Source organism: Salvelinus fontinalis, chromosome 40 (assembly GCF_029448725.1).
Source record: "Salvelinus fontinalis isolate EN_2023a chromosome 40, ASM2944872v1, whole genome shotgun sequence".
Classification (NCBI taxonomy): domain Eukaryota; kingdom Metazoa; phylum Chordata; class Actinopteri; order Salmoniformes; family Salmonidae; genus Salvelinus; species Salvelinus fontinalis.
Genome location: NC_074704.1, coordinates 18,076,492 through 18,097,802, shown reverse-complemented (window position 1 = coordinate 18,097,802; position 21,311 = coordinate 18,076,492). Strand labels below are relative to the sequence as shown.

At 44.7% G+C, this 21,311-nt stretch overlaps 1 long non-coding RNA gene across 1 annotated transcript; it reads right to left on the bottom strand.

Annotated features, from left to right (window-relative positions):
* Positions 1-1,739: 1,739 nt before the first annotated feature.
* Positions 1,740-19,458, bottom strand: LOC129839414 (uncharacterized). Its single transcript, XR_008757017.1, has 2 exons — positions 9,018-19,458; positions 1,740-8,885 (listed from the first exon to the last, which is right to left on the bottom strand). It is a non-coding gene; the product is annotated as an uncharacterized LOC129839414 (long non-coding RNA).
* Positions 19,459-21,311: the final 1,853 nt, after the last annotated feature.

Genomic DNA, 21,311 nt, shown 5'->3' with positions numbered 1-21,311 from the left:
GTCCTATAAATAACCTATTCCTCACTAATCATGCAACTGTAATGACAACGGTCAAGTTGTCGTGATCCGTGTGCCAGGTTCCAGGTTTAAAAAGCTGCCCTCCTTCAGACGTGACGCTTGGCATTCAGGCCAAAGAGTTCAATCTTGGTTTCATCAGACCAGAGAGTCTTGTTTCTCATGGTCTGAGAGTCCTTTAGGTGTCTCCAAGCAGGCTGTCATGTGCCTTTTACTGAAGAGTGGCTTTTGTCTGGCCACTCTACCACAAAGGCCTGATTGGTGTGCTGCAGAGATGGTTGTCCTTCTGGAATGTCCTCCCACCTCCACAGAGAGGAACTCTGTCAGAAGGACCACAATTCCTTCGACCTCATGGCTTGGGTCTCGGCGCTCTACGGACAATTCCTTCAACCTCATGGCTTGGTTTTTGCTCTGACATACACTGTCAACTATGGGACCTTATATAGACAGGTGTGTGCCATTCCAAATCATGTCCAATCAATTGAATTTACCACAGGTGAACTCCAATCAAGTAGTAGAAACATCTCAAGGATGATTAAGGGGAACAGGATGCACCTGAGCTCAATTTCGAGTGTCATAGCAAAGATTCTGAATACTTATGTAAAGATATTTCTGTTTTTAATTTTTTATAAATTTGCAAAAATGTCTAACCTGCTTTTGCTTTGTTATTATAGGGTATTGTGTGTAGATTGATGAGGGGTAAAAATAATATAATAACATAATCCATTTTAGAATAAGCCTGTAACTTAACAAAATGTGGGAAAAGTCAAGGGGTCTGAATACTTTCTGAATGCACCTTAGGCTACATATCTCAAATTATTGTACAGCATTAGCTTAATATGATCTACTATTGCCAGCAACCCTCAGGAACAACTACACTGACGTGACAGAGGAAAGAAAGGTAAACGGAATGGAATATAAAGGAATAATGCGAATGTAAATATTAAAGGAAACAAACACTAAAGTGACCGTTTTAAATGTTTGTGGAAATAACTGACGGGGGCTACCAATAGTGGCTAATATTTAACATGATACAAATCGTTTTTTTTTAATTGAGAAAAGCCTGGCAATATAAAACATTCTAGAGCGCATAAATCAACACGGTAGGTTTGGCGCTACAGAAATGTATAGCTTGGGTCTCCAAATTTCATCCCGGCAAATTATGAGGACATACAATTACAATTCTGAATAATGGCACAGCTATTTATACCCTTCTTCACTGTGGAAAAAGGGCCAAAATGCAGATCATGTTAATATGATTTTCAGTTTGCTTCCATTTGACGGGTTTCACATTCATCTCCAGCGATCATAGAGAAAAATGATCTAAAGCAATTGCTATTGGTAATTACAATCCCCTTCTCCAAACGGATTACTCATTTACCTAGCTCTTATCAATGTATACATTATACTGCATGGAGAATGGTGTTATTTCTATCGGAAGTAGTAGGTTTTTCCACCTGAAACCGACAGGTTGCTCAACCTTATTCATGGTTTCTTCACATGCAAAGGTGGTGGAATTATGAGGGAATTAAGTCAGGGGCAGAATATGGCGTATTTGTAGACACATCTCTGCCACACCTCTATGATCTCCAGCCCAAATGAATAACTGACTGTCATGAGTTTCCTCATGCTTAAATTCAAGGTCAGAATATGCATAGAGGATTGCATAGAAAGGGCATGAGTTCCCCACTAAGTGAACAAAATAATGACTCCCACACACTATATACTTGCAAATCATCCATTTTATTGACAAACACAACTCTTCGGTCAAGACATACAGAAAAGGAAGGGGATTTATGGGGTCACATGAACAGCATGTGTGTGAAATAGCTTGTCTGGACCTCCTCAACTCAAAGCCAAAGGTGTACTCCGGTGACGAGTGGCATTGATTTACGCAGTCCCGTTCCTGTGTGTGTGTTGTGACTCTTGACTGTGTGGGGGATTTTAGCTCTGGCACAACGTTTTTTTATGGCCTTTTACCCACGGGACTCGGCGTGCCGAACGGGATGGAGACCTCATGACTGCAGTCTGGGGCGGCAAGTCCCCCCCTCCTCCCCCTCCCTCCCTTCCCTCCCTCCCCACCTTTCTGTGTATCTCCTTTGTCTGATAAGAGGTTGGGCTCCACGCCCCATTCATGTCATGTGCTGCTCATCACCATCGCATGGCAACAACACACACAAGAGCGTGTGTTTATGTCTCTGACTGACTGGTAGTCTGTGTCTCGGGAATGTATTTTGAATGTGCTTGGAACTTCACATTTTGCTATTTTTTGTGTGTGTGTGTGTGTTGTATCTAAGTGTTTTAGCATGTGGTAGCAGTGGACCAAGGAGCAGATCTGTAAGTGGTGTTAGGTCCCTGTGAGTGAGTGTGTATGGTCTGGGTCGCCGGCTTTTAGTACTGCAGGTCCTCCACTCACCCTTCATCCATACCCATGCCTCTCTCCATCCATCTCTAGTCTATCCTCTATCCATCCTCTCTCCATCCATCTCTAGTCTATCGTCTACCCATCCGCTCTCCATCCATATCTATTCTCTATCTATCCTCTCTCCATCCATATCTATTCTCTATCATCCTCTCTCCATCCATATCTAGTCTCTATCCTCTATCCATCGATCTTTAGTTTCCATCCATCTTCTCTCCATCCATCCTCTCCTGTGGACCAAGGAGCATTCCATCCTGTGATTGTTGCATGAGATTCTGTATTACATTCAGACACATACACATACATGCATGAACACATATGCACACACACACACACAACACCCGTGACTACACTAGATACAAACACACACACGCCTTCAGGGGATGTTCTCCTTGCTGTAGAACAAACAAGACAGTTTTATTGATTTAATTAGCAAAAGCTTCTGTTCTAAAGTAAAGCATTTCAATGATTGGACTATAGTAATATAGGGTTATGAAATCCAATATCAGTTCTGGCCTCATCACCCTGCTACAAGCTGTGTCCAAACATCTCACCAATAATGGAGAGAGAGAGAGCATTGTTGATCTGTCAGGTCAAGGTGGGGCTGCTGCTGGATCAGCTGGATTGATCTGTGGACATAAACATGTATGCTGGGCCTGTACATGCCTGTGATTGAGGGCTTTGGGAGTTTGTGTGTGTCCTCTATTAAGGATCATTCGTCTATGTGTGCGTCTGGCCCCTGGTGGGGGTTATTCATTGTGTGTGTGTGCGTGTGCATGCCCTCTGGTACGGGGTGTGTGTGTGTGTGTGTGTGTGCGTGCCCTTTGGTATGGTGTGTGTGTGTGTGCTCTCTAGTACGGGGTGTGTGTGTGCGCTCTAGGACGACGTGTGTGTGTGCCCGCTGGTACGGCGTGTGTGCTCTCTGGTACGGGGTGTGTGTGTGTGTGTGTGCGTGCCCTCTGATACGAGGTGTGTGTGTGTGTGTGTGTGTGTATGTGTGTGCCCTCTGGTACGGGTTGTGTGTGTGCCCTCTAGGACGGCGTGTGTGTGTGCCCTCTGGTACGGCGTGTGTGTGTGCGTGCCCTCTGGTACGGGGTGTGTGTGTGCGTGCCCTCTGGTACGGGGTGTGTGTGTGTGTGCGTGCCCTCTGGTACGGGGTGTGTGTGTGTGTGGGTGTGAATGCACAGAGAGCTATTAGCTACACATTACATTGCCCCTGTATTTGATGTGTGGGCTTTAAATGTGCTCTTTCTACATGGCCTGTCTTTAACAAGCCCAGTGGGAATGGGCTTTCTCAGAGAGGGCTTAAGCTCCTGGTAGGAATATATATTGCCTCAGTGTTTGTGTCTGCGGTGTGTGTGGCTGCTAGTAGGGTGGGGCATTCGCCTCTGTGTGTGTGTGCGCCTGTCAGCGTGTATCGCGTGTGTGTGAGTGAGGAGCAACTGTTGTAACTCACAGTGACTGTAAGCAGAGGCCCTGGCAGGGTGGGACAGCTGTAGACCTGGCCTCAGCGGGGCTGCTGCGGTGCCGGTGGGCCCTTCTCCATGTCACACACAGACCACCAAGCCTCCCTCCAACTTGACACTGCTGCCTGCCAGAGACCTGTCACAGGCCCACAGCACAGACCAGCTTAGGTAGCACATAGTCAAAACATACAGAGAAATAACAGCCAGGCTGAGAGAGAGGAAGGGTGAGAATGAAGGAGAGAGAGAAAAAGACAGGAGTATACATGTAGGTAAAGAAAGAGAGAGGCGGGGTGATAGAAAGAGCGGGGTAGAGGGAAAGAAAGAGGTGGTATGTATGTTTAGTCAAGTCAACGTGTGGTTATCCCGTACTCCTTTTTGCTATTCTCCTTTTCTAGTCCTCCTGGTTCTGACCCTTGCCTGTTTCTGGACTCTGTACCCGCCTGCCTGACCATTCTGCCTGCCTTGACCACGAGCCTGTCTGCCACTCTGTACCTCCTGGACTCTGATTTGGACTTTTTTGCCTGTCCACGACCATTCTCTTGCCTATCCCTTTGGATTATTAAACATTGTAAGACTTCAACCATCTGCCTCCTGTGTCTGCATCTGGGTCTCACCTTGTGGGTCTCACCCAGCAGACTTGGACCAGCTTCGCCACGCTGTCTCCCTGCAGGGAGCCACCATTAGGAGACATGAGGAGTTGGTACAGAGTCTTTTGGAAGGGCTCAGGTTCTTGACGGAACGCCACGACCATGGGTTAAAGGCTATTATGGTGCAAATCAGGGAGTTAGCTCAGAGGCTACCTCTGAAAAAACCCAATCACCCAGTAATTTTTCACCTATCTGTGGTGAGTTTATACAGCCTATCCCGGCTCCCCGAGAACTCCGCTTACCTCCTCTGGAGCGATAGTCAGGGAATCCTGGTACCTGCCAGGGTTTTCTTTCTCAGTGCTCGCTTATTTCTGAGCTACAGCCATCTTCATTTCCTTGAGACAGATCGAAGATAGCGTATATTATTACACTAATGTCGGGAAGGGCGCTCTCCTGGGCTATGGCGGTTTGGGAGCAACAATCTGCCGTTTGTGGTCACCTGGAGGAATTCCTTGCAGAAGTGAGAAAGGTATTTGAGTCTCCGGTTTCCGGAAGAAAGGCGGCCAGTAAACTGCTTGACTTACGTCAACTCCTGTAGTGTGGCAGACTACGCGGTTGATTTTCGCACATTGGCCGCCGAGAGTGCCTGGAATCCGGAGTTTCTTTTCAATATTTTTTTTTGCACAGATTATCTGAGGCGGTAAAGGATGAGCTAGCTGCCCGGGAATTGCAGATGGATCTCGACTTCCTTATCGCCCTTACCATTAAAATTGATGGACGCCTAAGGGACCGCAAGAGTGAGAGGAGGTCTGGTCTCGGGCACACTCGCGCACCCGCTATGGCACGCTCACCTCCAAGGGAATCCGGAAGTTTCCGAAGAGAGGATTCGAAGCCACCCAAGCCCTCTCGGGAATTTACGATGGGTGAGTTGGATACTCCTGAGCCTATGCATTTGGGAAGAGCTAGGCTATCAGTTGGGGAAAGATCACGAAGGATGAATAATAACTGTTGTCTGTACTGTGGAGGGGCAGGACATTTTATAGCTAGCTACCTGTCTATTAGGAAACCCTTGTCTCTAGTGGGTACCAGCACTATGGTGAGTCAGACTGGGAGTTCCCTAATTCCCATCACCCGCACACCCTTCTTTGCTCTTGTGCTGTGGGGAGACCAATCTAAGTCTCTCCGAGTGCTCATTGACTCTGGGGGTGATGAATGTCTTATGGATGCCACGATAGCTTCGGAGCTTGGTATTCACACTCAGCCTCTCTCTGTGCCCATGGATGCTAGGGCACTGGACAACCGCTCTATAGGGGAAATCACCCATAGTACTGTGCCCGTTCATTTACGGGTTTCTGGTAATAACAGTGAGACAATGCAGTTCCTCCTCATTGCATCTCCCCATGTTCCGGTTGTTTTGGAATTTTCCTGGCTTCAAAAGCACAATCCAATGGATTGGACCACAAACTCCATCCTGGGTTGGAGCCCATTTTGCCATTCCCACTGCCTTCAAGCAGCACAGCCTTCCTCAAGTCGTCTTCCTCTGGATGTTAGCAAGACTGTGGATGTCTCTGCTATCCCCACAGAATACCATGACCTCCTGGAAGAGTTCAGTAAGGCACGTGCTACTTCCCTTCCCCCGCACCGTCCTTATGATTGTGTCATTGATCTTCTCCCAGGCATTACACCACCTCGGGGTCGATTGTATTCTCTGTCTGGACCAGAGACCAAAGCTATAGAGGAATCTCTGGCCACTGTCCGTCTGCATCTCCTGCCAGCGCAGGGTTTTTCTTTGTGGAGAAGAAGGACAAGACCCTGCGTCCGTGCATTGACTACCGGGAACTTAACGACATTACTGTCAAGAATTGTTAACCCCCTTACCTCTCCTCTGCGTTTGAACCTCTCCAGGGGGCCACCATATTTTCCAAGTTGGACTTTTGAAATGCCTACCACCTGGTTCGGCTACGCGAGGGGGATAATTGGAAGACAGCCTTCAACACAGCTAGTGGACATTATGAGTACCAGGTCATGCCATTTGGACTCACCAACGTCCCCGCTGTTTTCCAGGCTTTGGTCAATGATGTGCTCTGGGACATGCTAAACCGGTTTGTGTTCGCGTACTTTGACAACATCCTGTTTGTTTCCCCCGATCTGCGCAAGAACATGTTCTTCATGTCAGACAGTTCCTTCAGCGTCTCCTGGAGAACCAACTGTTTGTGATAGCCTAGAAGTGTGAGTTCCACCGCTCTACAATAACCTTTCTGGGATATGTCATTGCTGAGGGCAATGTTCAGATGGATCCTGGAAAGGTGACAGCAGTGGTGGATTGGCCTCAACCAACGTCCAGGGTGCAGTTGCAATGGTTTCTTGGGTTTGCAAACTTCTACCACCGTTTCATTTGGGACTACAGCACCCTGGTGGCCCCCCTCTTGGCACTCACCTCTCCCAAGGTACAGTTCAAATGGTCTCCAGCCTTTGTGGACCTGAAGCATCGGTTCACAACAGCACCCATCCTCATCCATCCGGACCCCTCGCATCAATTTGTGGTGGAAGTGGATGCTTCGGATGTTGGAGTGGGGGACATCCTGTCCCAGCGATCTGCCCAGGATCAGAAGCTTCATCCCTGTGCCGTCCAGTCCAATCTCAATCCTGCTGAAAGGAACTAAAATGTCAGCAAAGGAGCAGAACAGCCATTCCTGGTGTGGACCGACCATAAAAACCTGGAATATCTCCATACAGATCTCCATACAGCCAAGTATATATCTCCATACAGCCTGGAGTAGAGGTGCCCTCCTGTTCACCAGATTTAACTTCACCATCTCCTACCGCCCAGGGTCAAAGAATGTGAAGCCTGATACCCTCTCCCGCCTATACAGGTCCTCTGCCACACCCTCGACCTCTGAAACCGTTCTTCCTACCTCATGCCTTGCTGCCACTGTGGATTGGGTTATTGAGAACCACAACGCTCCCAGCCTGGACCTGAAGAGGTCCCAGCTAACCGGCTTTTTGTCCCTAATCCCGTCCGGTCCCGGGTTCTGGAATGGGCTCATTCCTCCAGGCTGACCTGTCATCCAGGGTCCCGTCGTACACTCGCCTTCCTCTGACAACGTTTCTGGTGGCCCACAATGGTCCCTGACGTCTCTGCCTTCGTCGCCGCATAGACATGCCTTCGTCGCCGCATGCACAGTGTGTGCTCAGAACAAGACTCCACGGCAAACCTCTGGCCTCCTTCATTCACTACCGGTCCCTCATCGTCCCTGGTCTCATATCTCTGGACTTTGTCACTGGGCTCCCTCTGTCTGATGGACTGTGTACTGTCACGCCCCTGATCTGTTTCACCTGTTCCTGTGATTGCCTCCACACCCTCCAGGTGTTGCTTATTTTCCGCAGTGTATTTATCCATGTTTCCTGTCTCTCTGTGCCAGTTTGTTTTATATGTTTAGTCAAGTCAACCAGCGTGTTTTTCCCGTTCTCCTTTTTCTAGTCCTCCTGGTTTTGACCCTTGCCTGTGTAACAGTATAACTTTAAACCGTCCCCTGGCTCCGACACGGGCGCGAACCAGGGACCCTCTGCACACATCAACAACAGTCACCCACGAAGCATCGTTACCCATCGCTCCACAAAAGCTGCGGCCCTTGCAGAGAAAGGTGCAACATTACTTCTAGGTATCAGAGCAAGTGACGTAACTGATTGAAACGCTAGTAGCGCGTACCCGCTAACTAGCTAGCCATTTCACATCCGTTACACTCACCCCCCTTTCAACCTCCTCCTTTTCCGCAGCAACCAGTGATCCGGGTCAACAGCATCAATGTAACAGTATAACTTTACGTCGTCCCCTCGCCCCAACATGGGCGCGAACCAGGGACCCTCTGCACACATCAACAACTGACACCCACGAAGCGTCGTTACCCATCGCTCCACAAAACCCGCGGCCCTTGCTGAGCAAGGTGCAACATTACTTCTAGGTATCAGAGCAAGTGACGTAACTGATTGAAACGCTAGTAGCGCGTACCCGCTAACTAGCTATCCATTTCACATCCGTTACACTTGTTTCTGGACTCTGTACCCGCCTGCCTTGATCACGAGCATGTCTGCCACTCTGTACCTCCTGGACTCTGATCTGGTTTTGACTTTTTTGCCTGTCCACGACCATTCTCTTGCCTACTCCTTTGGATTATTTAACATTGTAAGACTCCAACCATATGCCTCCCGTGTCTGCATCTGGGTCTCGCCTTGTGCCTTGATAGAGAGTGAAAGAGAGCGGGGGAGATGGAAAGGGAGAGAGTTTGACCTATGACCCACAAGTTAAATATGTCCTCTCTCTTCAACCTGATCTCTTCTAGCTGGGTGGTCTTCATTTCCAACCGTCACTGGATGCTTTATGACCTCAAACCGAGCCTATACGGATAATATGTATACAGTGAATACATTCATTCAACGTTAATTCAACATTTGGGATAGAGAATGTAAGAGTTGAGTCTGAGTTGTGAAAGCGTTTGAGAGGTAGTGTAAGGAGGATGTTGTTTTTACCTGACAACTGCAGCCGTGGTTTTGAATGTAGCAGAGACGCTTGCTACCTTAAGATGTTTACATTGGCGGCAGTTGGTGTTCAGGTTGTTTACTTGCAGTCAATGGCAATTCCCTATTTGGTGGAGGTTGAGAAACTCCATGGAAGCCATCTGGTAAACCACTCTAAACAAGGCAGATTACATTGTTATGTCATTGTTCAAAAATACATACAGCACAGTCAGTTTCCCTGCCATATTCAAAATACTTTGTAGTCGACCGAGGATACAGTACATGACCACCACAACCTGAGGACTTTAAGGTCCATCCAAACATCTCAATACATACTGAAAGTTAAAGTGATGTACTCCAATTTAGTAGAGAAGTAAATGTAGTGACATTTTAGGAAAGGAAAGCAAGTGTCACTGTGTACATTGCCTTCAAAGTATTGACACACCTTTACTTTTTCCACATTTTCTTGTGTTTACTGCCTGAATTTATAATGGATTCAATTGAGATTTTGTGTCACTGGCCTATACACAATACCCCATAATGTCAAAGTGGTAAGTACATTTTACAAATTAATAAAAAATGAAAAGCCCTTTTATGGCAAGCCTAGATAAGTTCAGGAGTAAAAATATGCTTAACAACTAATGTTGAATGGACTCACTGTGCAATAATAGTGTTTAACATGCTTTTTGACTTGACTATCTCTGTTAACATGCTTTTTTGACTTGACTATCTCTGTACCCCACACATACAATGATCTGTAAGGTCCCTCAGTCGAGCAGTGAATTTCAAACCCAGATTCAACCACACAAACCAGGGAGGTTTTCCAATGTCTCCCAAAGAAGGGCACCTATTGGTAGATGAAAAATACATCTTTAAAAAGCAGACATTGTATATGCCTTTGAGCATGGTGAAGTTTTTAATTACACTTTGGATGGTGTATCAATACACCCAGTCACTACAAAGATACAGGCATCCTTCTTAACTCAGTTACTGGAGAGGAAGGAAACCATTCAGGGATTTCACCATGAGGCCAATGGTGACTTTAAAACAGTTAGAGTTTAATAGCTGTGATAGGAGAAAACTGAGGATGGATCAACAACATTGTAGTTACTCCGCAATACTAACCTGAATGAAAGAAGGAAGCCTGTACAGAATACAAATATTCCAAAACATGCATCCTGTTTGCAATAAGGCAGTAAATCTATGCCAAGACATGAAAATGGCTGTCTAGAAATTATCAACAACCAACTTGACAGTGCTTGAAGAATTTAAAAAAGAATAATGTGCAAATATTGTACAATTCAGGTGTGCAAAGTTCTTAGAGACTAACCCAGAAAAAGTCACAGCTGTAGTTGCTGCCAAAGGTGATTCTAAAAAGCATTTCATTTTCAATACATTTGCTAAAATATCTAAAGGCATGTTTTCACTTCGGAAGTATTTCGGGTATTGTGTGTAGATGGGTGAAAAGAACATCTATTTAATCAATTTTGAATTCCGGCTATAAATAATGTGGAATAAGTCAGGGGTATGAATACTTTCTGAAGGCACTGTGCACATTTACTGGGCTCAGCTCAAAGCAACCTGAAGCTGGGAGGGAGGGAGTAAACATGGACACACACTTCCTCAGGGCAACACACTGCAAGGTGATCTATTGGAGTTGGGTGACAGATACTGAGAATGCCTGAGCCTAAATTCAGCCCTCCACTTCATCAAAAACATCCTTCCTCCCTGGCCTGGGTGAGGGATGTGTACACTTCTCTTGATGGCTGGGAGCAAGGCAAACAGGCCATGCAGCATGTCACGCTTAAATATCTCCCCCTGTCTGGCGAGAGGTACATTCACATATAGGAACGCACACACACATACACAGGTGCACGCCGGGGTATACACACACACACACACACAGGCGGGTGAAAACACACACAAAATCACAATGTGACCCACATACCAAGCAGCTGCATCGAAAAAGGGAGGAGAGGAGAGCAGAGAAAAGCACCAGTTCACTCCAGCCCCTTGTGAATCTACTAGTGTAAATCTCACCCAGCCATCCCATACCATTCATGTCCCACTCCACACCATTGTAAACTGCAGCCTGCATGAGAGGAAGGTCCCGACTTTTATTTATTTGATCTATCTTTTATTTAACCTGGCGAGTCCCACTGAGATAGTAATCTGGTTTACAAGGGAGTTGATTCTCTAAGCTCATGACTACCTAGTACTCTGTACAGTATAACAGACCTATACAACCGTAGTCAGTCAGCCAATCAGATGGCTATTTAACACATGACTGGCCTAGATGCAGTTTCTAATGGGAAATGTCGAGCATTCACCTCACTTCTCTCTCACCTCTGCTGCTAATGCTACTCTGTTCCCACCTCTAATTACTACGCCTTTAAATCAAACCAGAAATTAATCCATTTCATTCTCTTCGCCCAATTTAACCATCCATCCTCTTACTTACGCCCACCACAGGGTTCTCTCTCTCTCTCTCTCTCTGAATGAGACTTGAGAGTAGTTTAAAGATTCTCACTACTCCGGTTGACTTCCTGGAGAACTAGACCCACCGTGACTGTCTCATTATCTTAATGCTGGCGTCCTAGAGTATCCCACAAAGCCGGGGCTCAATCGGATCACAAGGCCTCTAGACTGCCTGAACCTGAGGAGGAAGAGAGAAAGAGAGAAGGAAGAAAGAGAAAAGGGAAGGGACATGAAGAGAGAGAGAATAGAGAAAGTGTGGTGTGTTCATGCTATCCTCTCTGTTAACCGGGGGGCATTTGAGGCTACATCACATATCACTACTCTGTATGCTAATTGGTTGCAGCCTCTGTTCCTCGGCAGCCAATCCCCCGTCAACACCTCAGCAGACACCCAGGGTCGACTTGTGTGTGTGGGAAGGTGTTTTCTGTCGGATATACAGTATCTTCATAAAGTATTCATATATACCCTTCCACATGTTGTTGTGTTACAGCCTGAATTCAAAATGGATTCAATAGATTTTATTCTCACCCATCTACACACAATACCCCATAATGATGAAGTGAAAACATGTTTTTAGAAATGTTTGTAAATGTATTGAAAATGAAATAAAGAAATATCTCATTTACATAAGTATTCACACCCCTGAGTCAATACATGTTAGAATTGCTATTGGCAGCAATTACAGTGGTAAGTATTTTTGTGTAAGTCTCTAAGAGTTTTGCATACCTGGATTATATAATATTTGCACATTATTCTTTTAAAAATTCTTCAAGCTCTGTCAAGTTGGTTGTTGATCATTGCTAGACAGCCATTTTCAAGTCTTGCTATAGATTCTCAAGCAGATTTAAGTTATTAACTGACTTGCCTAGTTAAATAAAGGTAAAATTAAAAACATTAGTCAAAAATTTTACTCGGCCACTCAGGCACATTCAATGTCGTCTTGGTAAGCAACTCCAGTGTATATTTGGCCTTGTTTTAGGTTATTGTCCGGCTGAAAGGTGAAATTGTCTCCCAGTGTCTTTTGGACAGACTGAACCAGGTTTTCTACTAGGATTTTGCCTGTGCTTATCGCTATTCTGTTTATTTATAACTCCCTAGTCGTTGCTGATGACAATCATATTCATAACATGATGCAGCCACCATGCTTGAAAATATGAAGAGTGGTACTCAGTGATGTTGTATTTACCCCAAACATAACACTTTGTATTCAGGACATAAAGATAATTTCTTTGCCACATGTTTTACTTTAGTGCATTATTAGAAACAGGATGCATGTTTTGGAGTATTTTTGTTCTGTACAGGCTTCCTTCTTTTCACTCTTTTCATTCAGGTTAGTATTGTGGAGTAACTACAATGTTGTTGATCCATCCTCAGTTTTCTTCTATCACAGCCAACTCTGTAACTGTTTTAATGTCACCATTGGCCTCATGGTGAAATCCCTGAGCATTTTCCTTCCTCTCCAGAAACTACATTATGAAGAACGCCTGTGTCTTTGTAGTGACTGTGTGTATTGATACATCATCCAAAGTCTAATTAATAACTTCACCATGCTCAAAGGGATATTCAATGTATGCTTTTTACGTGGCCTTTGTGAGGCATTAGAAAACCTCCCTGATCTGTGTGTTTGAAATTCATTGCTCGACTGAGGGACTTTACAGGTAATTGTATGTGTGGGGTACAGGGATGGGGTAGTCATAAAAAAATTATTTTAAACACTTATTGCACACAGAGTGAGTCCATACAAATTATTATGTGACTTGTTAAGCACATTTCTACTCCTGAATTTATTTAAGCTTGCCATAACAAAGAAGTTGAATACTTATTGACTAAAGACATTTCAGCTTTTCATTTTTAATTAATTTGTAAAAATCTGTAAAAATTCAATTTTGACATTATGAGGTATTTATTTATTTATTATTTATTTATTTACCGTTATTTTACCAGGTAAGTTGACTGAGAACACGTTCTCATTTGCAGCAACGACCTGGCGAATAGTTACAGGGGAGAGGAGGGGGATGAATGAGCCAATTGTAAACTGGGGATTATTAGGTGACCATGATGGTTTGAGGGCCAGATTGGGAATTTAGCCAGGACACCGGGGTTAACACCCCTACTCTTACGATAAGTGCCATGGGATCTTTAATGACCTCAGAGAGTCAGGACACCCGTTTAACGTCCCATCCGAAAGACGGCACCCTACACATTGTGTGTATTGTGTGTGTAAACCAGTGACACAAAATCTCAATTTAATCCATTTTAAATTCAGGCTGTAACACAAGAACACGTGGAATAAGTCAAGGTGTGTGAATACTTTCTGAAAGCAATGTATCAAAGTATTTAGAGAAATCACCGTTATATGGTTATGTCCGACACTTTTCAAGCGTTTCTCAGCCTTTGACAGAGGCGTTAACCTGGTTTTTATTGGTATCTCATAATTGAAAACCAATTATCTTATGTTATGTTAAAAGGCCTTTGTGTTAGCTTAGCTGGAAAGTGTTTCACTTGTTGGAACAGGTTCTTTTTAGGGGAGTTCATGAACGAGGCAAAGTTGAGTTCAATTTACTGCACTACATGAATTTTCTTCTCTCTCGCTCTGGGAACGGAGACGAGTGTTTACTCAATACAACTTCTTTATTAACTTCATATATCTAAAATGGCCGTGGCGGAGGCTGCTAAAGCTTCAAAAGACTGCAGTTGTGTGGTGTGTTACATCAAATATTACCCTTCTTCAGAAGAAATCTACAGCCATAGTCTAGAAATGGTGGCATGCATTGATGCAACAGTTGGCTACTGAACAAAACCTATTTATTGAGAAGAAGATGAAGACAATGAAGAAGATGAAGATAAATAATAAAAGACGAAGAAGGCAGGAACCACCCGGAATAATCTAAAGCAGTGGTCACATACCTTTTCTGAGTCAAAATGCAATTCGAGATCTACCGCTCAGATTATTTTTTATATTTTTCACATGATTTAAAAACGTAAGCCTAGGCAACATTAACCTGTTAAAAACGGTACTCTAGTAATGAGGTTTGTGCAGTAGGCTATAAGCCCAATATATTATCACTGCATATTGGCTTTGCTTCTCAGACCAATTTTTACAATTATATTTCAACATTTGAGGTAGGCTATATGATCACACCATTAATAGACCAGTTGTTGTATTATTGTGAGGCACAGTTGAATGAGCATAAATGTAAATAATTAACTTTTTTTATTTTACTAGGCTGATGGAGCCTGCATCTGATGGTCAGTCTCAGCAGAGGGAGAGAGCAGCAGACTTAGGGGCCTCCGCTGACACTGACCAAAAAGGGACATAGTCTTCAAATCAAATGTTATTTGTCACATGCGCCGAATACAACAGGTGTAGGTAGACCTCACAGTGAAATTCTTACTTACAAGCAACAATGCAGTTCAAGAAATAGAGTTAAGAAAATATGTACTAAGCAAACTAAAGTTTAAAAAACTATTAAAATCAAAAAGTAACAAGACAATTGCATATCAGTGAGGCTATATACAGGGGACACTGGTACCGTGTCAATGTGCGGGGGTACAAGTTAGTCGAGGTCATTTGTAAAGTGACTATGCATAGATAATAAACAGCGAGTAGCAGCAATGTAAAAACAAAATGGGAACACATCGCTTACCTGGCATGCAGGGCAGCTGAATCGGGTGCACCTTCCAACAACAGAGTGAGACAAAAAAGAAAAAATAGGAACGCAAGGCTTATTGTTGGGTTTTTTACAGAATATTTGGCGATCGACCAGGAATGCCTTGGAGATCGACCTGTTGATGACCGTTCCAAACAGGGTTTCGATGTAGAAGCGCTGTAAAGCCACTTTACTCCATTACAAACTAAAAGGGAAGTCAAGGAAGTCAAAAGATCCTACTGGGGGATCGATGCCAGTGTCAACTCTAGACGTCAAAACATCCCCACAGTGTGTGACACATCAGATCCCGCAGAGCTATGTGCACAAGAACTGGCCAAGACAAAGACTTGTGGAATAACAAGAAGCAAAATGGGCAACGAAAGATGCTGTCCACAAAAGAAAAAGACATTTAGGTGTCGTGAAAAAAACACTTGCCCTCTTTGCTTACACATGGGCAGCACTGTTGGTTTTGGAGTTGGGTGGCTATGGATGTCCAGGCCAAGGGTTTCTATGTCCTGGAATGAGAGAGTGGCTCCAAGAATAAGAAGGCACATCACTAGCTGCTGGGCGAGGGTCTTCTGAGGTTTGCCTTGTTACATTGTGATCCACAGACATCAATCTAGTGTCAACATAAAACATCTCTTTGTTCGGCCCTGTAGAACAGTTGTGCCACACACACATTTTCCCCCTGAAACGGACTATAAATGGATTTTGCTTCTCCTTCAAGATGAAGGGGGTTTGCCAACATAAAGACCAAAGAGGAACAATCATGTTTTCTCTGTGATTTGAAGGAGCTCCATTGACAGTTTTGATAGGGGCGGAAGACTAATTTTAGAGGGGTTTTGAGGAAGATGGATTTCCCCTTACGATCATGTCGTCCTATCAACTGAGCCAGCCTGGACAAGGAGGACTAGACTGTGGGTCTTCAAGCTTTAACCTTCATGCTGTGCTGTTGAGACCGACTGAGAAAACCCAAAGATACTTCAGAAACCATGAAAATCTCATTAAGTTCACCGGCCCTAATCAGTCCTTGAAGACTGCAGGAGGCCATTGAGGTAGCAAGGTTGTCTCCCCTTAGTCCTTTCCAACTTGCTGTGCAGAGATTTGAACGGTTGAGCATCTGTGGCTTACTCTGCGAAGTCTGTTTTAGCGTAAAAGTGGTCTATTAGTTACTGAATGACAGGGATTTTGTGCATTTTTGCACAATACAGACCCCTGCCAACATTAGTTTACTGTGAACGCTTCATTCAACGGCCACAACCATATCTAAAGCATCATCAGACACATGCCAATCACCCAACGGAGTGCTGTGTACATTGCAGAATGCACGTCGGGGGCCTCCTGGTTTTGCAACGCAAACTAAGAGAGCCGGCGAGGTTTGCTAACATGCATCGTTGACCCCAAATCGCCAGAAAACAACTACAAATCTGTCAGCACCTCCCCCATGGCTGGTTGGTGAGGACACGGAGGGTGGAGAAGTATCTAAACGATCTTCCATAATATTTGTGCTGAATGAGGCAGTTTTCTCTGAGACAGGACCACTTTGGGCTTTGAGGACCTATATTCACAGAATGGAAACACACAAGCACTGAAGTTAGCACTGAATATGAATATGAGGTATGCATATGCGCAAACAAACTCACCATGACAAACACTGGAAAAGGTTGGCCCGCCCATTAGCCTACAAAGGATTCATTCCATGCTTTGTCGGCGACTCAGCGCACAAGCCTCCACGCCAAATAGCAACTTGACATTCCAGTCCATATGAAGCAAACCAAACAGTGGGTTAAGGAGCCATGAAGTGCAGCATTAGTGTACACAGCCATAAGTCAAGAGATCTAACCAAGATAAAAATGGACAGGAGTCCTGATTAAAAAGGCAGGGAAAGCCTGGGACAACTGTTTGCCTGACCTTTCAACTGCTCCTCCTCAACTCAGGCTCATTGTGCAACATTGGGCTCTGCGTCTTGGTTGTTTACAATGGTGATATATAGAAGCGGATTAAATTGTTCCCTGCTGTTAAAATACATTGGATTTGTTGATGCTGGTGGGTGGACTCTGTTTAGTGAACGCTCCAATTAAAGACAATCAGGCTATTTCAGAATGATGGGAATTTACCAAGGCAGGCCATATTATAAACACTATCCAGGCGATTGGGAGTGAGACATTTAATGATTAGTAATTACTGGAGGAAATGACCATTATGGAGATGCAACACATGGTTAAGCCATGGCTAAGTCGTTCTGTTTACTCTGGGTTGTCCCTATCATAAAGTGTCTCAGAGTAGGAGTGCAGATCTAGGTTCAGTTTTTTGCCTTTTAGATCATAATGAATATGATTGTATGGACGGGGGGACCTGATCCTAGATCAGCACTGCTATGAGATGCTTTGTGAATACGGGGCCAGGTCTCAGACTCTCAGTAGCCGGTTGGCTGAAATCAGGTTGGAAGTGTTTGTTTATAAAGGGGGATACGGCGGAGGGTGAAGGTGTGCTCCACTTTCTCGCCTTTGTGTCGGTGTGTTTGTGCAGGAATTGAGTGGCTCTTCAAGTGTTTGAGCTCCATCCGTTAGGCCAAGACACCTTAATCGTGGCACCCGTAGTCAGTGAGATCTAGGCCCATGCCGCCGCTGAAGGGAGCCTGGGCTCGTCCCATGGGTGTGGCCTTCTCTCCTGTTGAGTCATGCATCACTCAACATCAACCCCCCTTCATGGAGACACACACACCATAACCCCCCTCCACATTCACATCACACAATACATGCACACGACAATATATGCACACACTGCACACAATACACACATTCAACACACACCAGCCCCCACCTGTCTCCCGACCAGCCCTCCCCCGTTGGCCATTTATCAACACCTGAACCACCACTCACAGCTCGGCGTCTTTAGGCCTGATGACTCACACTAGAGGGGGTGCAGAGAGAGTCCATGGTGCATGTCATACAGGTAGTTCTCGCACCACTCACTTTCTCTTTCCGGAAATGTTTGTCATCATCACTCAATGAAGCTTGGTTATATTCGAAAGGATTTCTCCAATGACAGAGATGGAGGAGGAGCATCATCACTCAAGAAAGAAACAGGAAGAACTGGACAATAAACGGCCCAACTCACCTCCCCCCCATCTAGATAGTCACCGGAGACACTTCCCAAATCTTCAAGACTTTTGTAATGGAATATTTTGACAGCATGCAGTGCTTAATTACTTTGCTGGAGTTGCAGAGCGTCAAACCTGCACCAACTTGCTGTGATAGAAAGACGTAATTCATTCAATAAGAAGGGGGGGCATGACTTTGCTTCAAGGTGCGAGGACAAGAATATACTGCTCTGTTCTGTTCCTCTTCAATGGAAACCAATGGCCCTTAGCCGTCTTACCACTGCCATTACCGCTGTGTCTAAGGACAGACTTCTACAGAGCCTCGGAGCCTAGTAGAAGCACCGTGTCTGTCCTGTGATAGCTGTATGAGATTCCACATGCTCTGAGTAATTCCTCCCTCCCTCCTCCCTCACTCCTTGTGCGGTGCGTGGCCCTGAGTCATCAGCCCAGCCAGGCCCCCACACTTTCCTTCACAGCCCCTCTCTGGCTGTGGCGAGGACGGCGGATTCACCGACCAACCGAAGATTCACGATCCTCCCAGATGAAACTCACCGAATAGCCGCCAAAGGCGATGACTCACCCCCACGGAGGAGCACTCCTCTCCGTCTCCTCCTCCAGCCAGCCTCCCCCTCTCAGACAGTTCTCCAACCCCACCACACCCCAACCCGGATCAGATCAGAATCCTCCGCCCGTCTCTCTGTCTGGCCCTTGGCGCAAAGTCAAGAAACTGGAGGACATATAGCTCACTTGTCTGCATGTTAAAAAATGGTGACTGGTGAGATAATGACATCCTACGGCCAGCCTGCAGGGTACTTAGCTATCATTAGTGAGGATGAAGATGTCTATAGTTCTGTCTGGGCAAGGTGTGCTGTGATCTTGAATCATCCCACTCATCTAAAGTATCGTGATGCTGTACGTAGCACCTCGAACTCGAACGTCTGTTGCATCTACCTAGAGTTGCATCTAACTAGATTTGCTTGACTAATTCATTGACAAGTTAGAAAAACACCCTGACGAAGGCCGTAATGTCGAAATGCGTCAGTTGGAAATAACAAATAAGCATATTCTATTCAATTTTCAATGCCCTCCAATTTGTTCCAAGACTGTCTGAACATCTTTCAGGGACTTGACAATGTGACCAATGGATTTCATAGAGCTTGTAATATGTCCGTATGAGTGCGTCGCCCATAACATAGAGACGTGTTCTTATAGGAGAATCTGTTGACCATTGCAAGAGCAATAAGGATTTTTAGGGGCATTATGACTGGGTTAATAAAACACAGCTGCCCCTAAAAGTCCCTCACTTTTCTTGCTGCCTTTTTCTCATTCTCCCTCCCTCTCTCTCTTTTTCTCCCTCTCTTATGTCTGTTCCAACTATTTTGAGATTGAACCGTAGCGTTTACTGGCTTGTGGACTGGCTGAGGAGTGGGTTCACAGCTTGGATTAGTTGGGTACCAGCAGAACTGTGGCTGGATCATTCGGAACAACAAACAGAGGCGAAAGAAGAACCAACCAGCCCGTCGATAGGCCAACACATTAGACGTTTGAGTTTAAATGGATGGGGCTAGAGGGTTGCATGTTTCACACAAAGCAATTTATGAATTGTATATTTATAATGGCTGAGTTTTATTGGGATTAGCGCGGGCGTTTTAAAGGGGGTTGAATGAGTTCAGAGCTTCAGTCTTTCTCAGGAGGGTCCCTAGTCTAATTTATTAGCTCTTCAGCTTTATTGCAGCAGACAAGGTAAACACAACCTAGGCCAGTTGAATTAGAGGAGTTTGCTGTATTCACAATTACTACGTAATGACAATATATTACTACATTACAATTACTACATAACAAGACATATGTTATGGCTTTAGCAATTGCTGTGTTTAAATTGGAAACTCAACAAACAAATCCAATGACCTGACATATCTTGAACAAGCATTCCCTGGCATATGCTCACACATGTAGTGTAGGCCCAGGCCTAGTTACAGCTGCAGCCTGTGTTAGAGACTGATATGGTCTAGTTAAAGTGATTACAAAGACTATTGCAAGTCGCAAGATGAGTTACTGGACCTGGAACAATGTAAAATTCCATTGAGAAAGGCTTTTGAGGCGGTAGCAACGAGCACTGTTTATATCCTAACTTTAATCAGCACTCTTGGTGGATATCCCAGATATCTAGCATAGCCATGGTGCTTATTCAATCCAGGCCCAGGCCCGTGTTACCAGCCTCCCAAGCCTTCATACTTAGGCCCTCTATGCTCACATACTCATTCACACTGGCTGTTTTCCTGGTTGGTATTGAAAAGGAGTTGTGTCATGCGGGGTTTTTGGTTTAGTTTTTGTAGTGAGTCATTTCATCTTTATGGTAGTAGGATGTAAATCAGCATAGGCCTACATATATCTTTAAATGACCTGAAACAGAGAATATGAAAGTGAATGATAACTTCTCACTTAGTTTGAGGGTGTCATCTATTTGATTCCGTTTTTTAATCGATCTAAACTTGAAACTCTGTTCACTTTTGAGGTGAATTTTTATAGCAATTCTCCAGTTAGAAGATAATGTTTCACAAATGCTAATCGGCAAGGTTTATTGTATTTTGTCCTTATACTGATAACAAACAGGTTAAGTGTTAAAGTAAGTGATATGTAAAATAGTTCAACGGAGCTGCCATCTGACAGCCGCAGCTTTGTCACAACTGAGCTTAAAATGGCAGGCTTGTATAAACAACGTCTGTGTTAAAGGAATGAGACGAACACCGCCTACTTAAACTATATAAAACAGCACCGTAAAGAAATGTATTGATGCCATGCATTTTAGCCAGATGGTGAGATAGTAGGCCTAAACAGTAGAGGTTGTAATACAGTACTATGGCAATGATCATTCTACTTAGATATATAACAATTAAATAGTATTGGATCCATCTTTAAATAAAACACATGCTTCAGCATATGTCTTACCTAGGTGTCATTTGAGTATGGAGATGTCACCATCAGCATTCCTAATATTAATTACGTAAAGCATTTAGAGTATAGATGCTAAATTCACTAGTGGGGTATGTAGACTATGGCATTCGCTGGTGAAAA